The sequence below is a fragment of the Tupaia chinensis genome, unplaced genomic scaffold (genome assembly GCF_000334495.1).
Source record: "Tupaia chinensis unplaced genomic scaffold, TupChi_1.0 Scaffold000243_1, whole genome shotgun sequence".
In the NCBI taxonomy this organism is placed as follows: Eukaryota; Metazoa; Chordata; class Mammalia; order Scandentia; family Tupaiidae; genus Tupaia; species Tupaia belangeri.
The window spans coordinates 753,781-759,846 of record NW_006159721.1 but is presented as its reverse complement, the minus strand read 5'-3'; the positions used below and the strand labels follow the sequence as shown (position 1 = coordinate 759,846).

General features: G+C 40.9%; 1 protein-coding gene across 1 annotated transcript in view; it reads right to left on the bottom strand.

Moving 5' to 3' along the window:
• ATP7A (ATPase copper transporting alpha) overlaps positions 1–5,385 on the bottom strand; it is a 155,269-nt gene extending 149,884 nt beyond the window's left edge. The window contains exon 1 of the mRNA XM_006148775.3: positions 5,180–5,385. The gene's annotated coding sequence lies outside the window, so the exon portion shown is untranslated. The remainder of the gene's footprint in view (positions 1–5,179) is intronic.
• Positions 5,386–6,066: the final 681 nt, after the last annotated feature.

Here is a 6,066-nt window from a genome sequence, read left to right as displayed (position 1 = left end):
GACATCACAATCCCTTCTCCATTTTTCCATCTTGTCAGGACATGCCCAGAGTGTTTTCCAAGCTTCCAGCCTGGGATTCCAACCACGGTGGCCATATGGGATCTAGCTCACTCAACCACTAGGCTATGGGGACCAGCCTCCATGTTACTTTTTTCCCCCCTCACATTTCCTTTCTTAAGTTTATTTTATTTCTTCTGTGAAGAAAAGAGACAGAGAAAGAGAGAGACAGCACTCCCCATAGGGTATTTATGTCATGGTCTATCCCACACTTCAGCCAGCCCCAGATCACAGGCAGGTGTGTACCCAGTATATTCAGGGAGGTCTCTTGTCATGAACACAGAACCTTACCCTGTGGGTCAGCCTTGCAGAATGTTCCATTTTGTGCCACTATCTAGCTCCACATTACTTTTTTTTTTTCTTACAAAGTCAGCTAAGGTATATAGCCAGGCCAAAGCAGTACCTCTAAGATGTGAAATAAACCCATTAATTTCAATCAGTAACTTATTAAAATGTACTTCTGCTTGTAGATCTGTAGTTCTACACTAGAAACAGTAAAATAGGTAAAACATTTTTTAAATACTTAAGATACAGCTGTATAATTAACTATAAATGTGGACAGAAACATGGTACAAAGTACATATAGGTATCTAGAAATAGAGATATTTTACCCTCGTTTCCTTCAAGAAAAGAAGCATTTGGGAAAACTTACATGATCTACAAATATCCCAAACATGAGCTCACCAAGATGAAGAAATTACTTCAGTTTGCTAACCATGCTGGAAAAACTAGGAGCATATTTATAAAGCCAGAAACACTACACATTTTCACTTTAATAAAACACATTCTAAAGGAATTTTAATATTGTCCAGCCAAATAAAATAAAATATTTTTCTGTCATACTATTTCAGCAAATTAAAATAAGCAAGTAATAGTACATTAACCCAGCCTGAAGATTGAGACACAGAAGTGAAAAGTATCACTGCCAGAACAGTAGACTGAACTGGAATACTCTGCCTGATCATTAACTGTCATTTATCTGTTCCTCTCCACCCCCATTATGACTTACGTACATCCCATGAAATACCACTGTTTAAAAACAAAACACAGTAGGGACCAGCAGTTAGTGTAATGGCTATGTCGCTAGACTCCCACGTAGTTGACTGCAGTTCGCGTCCCGGACCCGGTGGCTTAAAACTCACACCAGGCACGTGTGCGTGTGTGCCCAAGATCTTGAGAGGAGAATGGAGGAGAAGGGATTGTAGCATGGCCATCCCCCCTGGGGGGTGATTTCTCGCTTTCTGTCTCTCTCTGTCTGGTGAGTGCACGCGCCCTATAGCAAAAACCTCTTAAAAACAAACAAACAAACAAACAAAAACTGTAAAATCTGAACTGCCCTTAACAATCAGGAATTTTGAAATAAAATTTCTAAACATTATTTTCATCTATGTCAGTGCCAGTATCAGCCCAAACAAATCTTTCTTCACAATTTATTTTCCCAACTGGCAAAGAAGCTTATTTTCACTCACTAGGATGTCAAAAGTCTTGATTAATAAAATTTGTCAAGTGGGGCCAGCAGGTGGCATGGTGGTTAAGGGCGCTGTACTTCCGCATGGCCAACCACCGTTTGAGTCACAGACCTGGCAGCTTGCTTTCTCACTTTCCCTCTCTCTCTTTCTGTATCACTCAGTCCCTCTCTGGTCAAATTAAAAAAATAAGTAAATAAACACATAAAGTTAGATAAAGTAATTCTTTTCAAAAAAGAAAGTTTGTCAAGCACTTTAAAATACACAGATAAAGGCAGTTATAACAAGGAATTTATAAAAAGAATGTGTTGCCTTCAGAGCCTTCACAACAGTAAAGGTTGTAGTACCTTATCTGGGGTGTGTTAGCTGAGGCTATCTCTCTCACACACACAAACATACATTTCTAAAACAAATTTTACTGCTCTGCATGCCTTTCTCAAAGAAAAACAACTTTCTGCATTAGAGAACAGAGATGTTAACCTATCCTTTGGAAGGATTAGTGTTTAATTTAATCCTACCTAGATAGAGGCCAGGAATCAAGATCTTTCTCACACGGTGATCGGAAAAGAACAGTTTCTATCAGGTTAAGACCAGTAGAGAAATCAATTTAGAGAATTCAGAGGGCACAAGGAAAAGTAGAGATCCCTTGAGGAAAACCTGGAACAGCTTCTGACCTCGGATGATATTGTTATTCATTCCTGGCAACTTAAAAACTATTCAAAATAAATACAATTAAGAAATAATTCCAAATTGTATTTAAGGCACAACACTCAATCAGTATTAAAGTATGAAAGTCTACTTTTTTCTCTTTTAAGTTTGAGTTTTTATCAGAATTAAGCTTCCTAAATTAACACTGGTTTTATCATTCCCATAAATTATGTTTCTAAATATAGGTTTTTTTATTGGGTATGGTTACAAGGTGACCAGTTTCATATTCTTTATTTTTTTCTTTTAACCAGTGACATCTTGGAAGATGTGGCTGTGTTAGAAACAGGGATGCTGGGGGGCCAGCAAGTGGTGTACTGGTTAAGGCACTGGACTCCCACAGAGCCAACTATGGCTCCAGTTCTGGACCTGGTGGCTTGCTTTCTCACTTTCCCTCTCTCTCTCTCTGTGTCTTTCACTGGTCAAATTGAAAAACAATAACAACAATAATAATAATAAATTAAATTAAATAATTATTAAGAAAAGAAATAGAGATGCTGGCATAACAGGAGACTTCAAAAAGTTAATGGATAATGGAATTAAAGTACTTTGGTGCAAAAACTTTGAAATTCATACATAGTTTTTCCATAATATGCATTTTTATGAACTTTTTGAAGACTCCTCATACAGTGTGTTACTGGATGTCCTGCATCTTTTAAGCCCCTACCAAGCATCTGCTAAAATTATTAGTTGTACTTTCTTCCCTTCCCCCATTCCTGCAAAGCTAAATCCTATCCATATTTCAAGGCCCAGCTCAAATACTCTCATAATACTTCCTATTACTAATATTTAATATTACTGAGATTAAAAAAAAGTATTTAGGTGATTGTGGATCTGTTTTTTCTATTTCATTGTGAAACCCTCAGGCACCAAAAACCCTCTCATGTCATGCCTGTAGACATGAGAAAGTTTGAAATACAAAAAAAAAAGGAGCCAGCCAGTGGCACAGTGATAAAACACAACTCACCATATCACCCATCATTAACATTTTTCAGAGTTTTTTTTTTTCTACAGTGTACTAATAAGAGTACTTGACGTGGTGGAGATGATGGCAGAGGTGGTAAAACTCAATGCTCTGCAAGGCAGACCCACACATGAAGGTTGACAATTTGCATGTGGAGACCTGAGTAGACCAGGCATGAATGCACCAATGACCTGAGATAGCTGAAGCTAGGGTGGATCACATCACCAAGACTGTCAAGGGTGCTGTATCTCTGTCTTTCTCGGCCTCTTTCTCTCTCACTCATGGAACAAATAAATAAAGTTTAAAAAATAAATAGACAAATAAAAAATACAATCAGCTCAGAATAACCTTTTTTTGAGAGAGAGAAATTTTCCTATAGGGCATGTGCACTTGCTTGAGAGACAGAGGGACAGAGAGACAGAAAGTGAGAAATCACCCCCCAGAGGGGATGGTCATGCCGCAGTCCCTTCTCCTCCATTCTCCTCTCAGGATTTTGGACACATATGCACACATGCCCAGCATGAGTTTCAAGCCACCAGGTCCTGGACTTGAACAGAGTCCAGCACCCTAACCATTAGGCCACTTGCTGTCCCCTCAAAATAACCTTTAAAAAGGATGAGAAAAGCAACCTAGTTATTCAATCAGTGAGGCTGTTAGAACCACTTGTCTTAAGAGATGAACTCAACTGACTTGACTGAACTCTTTTAAGGCCATGAACTGTCTTACTTTTTGTGCATCCCCCTTACCAACTCCCACATCTCGATATCAATTCAATGCTCTGCACACATAAAGTCTCCACACAATGGCAAACTACTGTAGATTAATAGGCTATGGTTAAAAGAAAAGTCAGATCCTGGAAAAATAATGAAATGTGAAACAACAAAGATGTTGTGGGTGCCTAAGATAATCTCAATGTCTGTAATAAAAGTGTCAAAGACTAAAATGTCACAGGGTGGGACAAGGACATTGAATAACTTTACTAGAAAGGGGGCAAAATGAACAAAATAAAGCAGAAACAAGGCTGCTTTCTCAGTTTAGTTTACATTTCCAGAGGAATACAAGAAGCCAAATACCTATTTTTTTTTTTTACATTATTACTTCTTTCTTTAAAAATACTATTTCGGGACCAGCAGTTAGTGTAATGGCTATGTCGCTGGACTCCCATGTAGTCGACCGCGGTTCGCGTCCCGGACCCGGTGGCGCGTGAGCGTGCATGCCCAAGATTCCGAGAGGAGAATGGAGGAGAAGGGATTGCGGCGTGACCATCCCCCCTGGAGGGTGATTTCTCGCTTTCTGTCTCTCTGTCTCTCTCTGTCTGTCTGGCGAGTGCACGCGCCTTATACCAAAAAGCTCTCAAAAAAAAAAAAATACTATTTCTTTGGGGCCAACAGGTGGCACGGCAGTTAAGGGCACTGGACTCCCACATGGCAAACGCAGTTCAAGTCCAGAATCTGGCAACTTGCTCTCTCTCTCTCCCCTCTCTCACTCATACACACACACACAGACACACACACACTCATTCTCATTCTGTCCCTCCGTGGTCAAAATTAAATAAATAGTTAAATAAAATTATTTAAAAAAAAAAAGAAAACAAAATACCATTTCTTCAATAATGGTGGTCTTTCTAACCTTAGTTTCCAAAATATAAAGCAGTGTTATCAGTAAGGACCCCAGTCAATGTGACTTCCAACACTGGGCACAGACAGAGCTCTTTGTACTCTCAATTAATGAGATAACATAGGCCATGGATGACCAGGGTAGTCTCCCCAGAAGGGTACAAGAAAGTGACCCGAGTCACCTAATCTCCCCTCCTCTACCCCATTTGGGAAGGTAAAACCTAAGTGAGGTAAATACACGAGGTATTAAGAAGTGAGTTTGGAGACCGCCCCAGATTAACGTGACCTTCTCGCCACACCTGATAGTAAGGACTGACCGCACCAAACACCCCTTCCAGAAGGGAACGACCGGAAGCCAGTGTATGACTTACCTGGTTTTTCCGTCTTCTGGTTGAAGCTCCGGAGCTACCCAGACTGTGGCAGCGATAAACCCTCGCACGGAGTCTCCAAGCTCACACACTAGGAGTCACAGTAGTGGAGGCGGCTGTGGCGGAAGGCGGCGGCGGCAGCGGCGGCGGCGGCGACAGAAACTCCTCCCTGCGCGTCTCTTTTCCCACCCCTTGCCGCCAAGGCGGGCTTCACCCCTCCCTGAACTATCCCTACTTCCGGATGATGCCCTGGCCGGAAGGAGGGGCGACTCAGGAAACAGCGACGCGTCACGTGAAAGAGAACGCGGAAACTAGTGTCAAGCTTCTCCCGCCCCCTGCTGGCCCTGAGTTGATATGCAGCATGCGGCGGGTCTCCGTTTGGCGCTGCAGTCGCCTTCTCCCCTTCTCAAGGCCAAAAAACTGTTTTTGTCCTCTAGTTTTCTTGACCCGGGCCAAGAAGTACTCACCGTAAAAGCTGCTTGTAAATCACCTTCTACGTAGTTCTTCTTTGCCCAGCACGAAATCACCATGCTTCTATCTAGCCTGACTTCAGATATGTGTAAATACCAGAACTATGAACTTGCCCTCATCCTTCCATGGAAAAACAACACCGTGGGGGGGAATGTTTAAAAATTCATACTCTTCATAAGTGAAGGGGAGGTCGGAACAGAATATCTCCTAACTGCCTTCACATTGGAATTTTTAAAGCCCGAAACACTTTTTCATTTTTTCATTCATTCACCAATATTTTTTGAATATTTTAATATAATCCATCACTGTATATCATTACAGCTTGCAAAATGAATTTTCCCAGCATGAATACACTGTATATTAGTACAGTTAAAGACATTTTCATACACATTATTTAGTTTTATTTGTTAGCTTTTTAA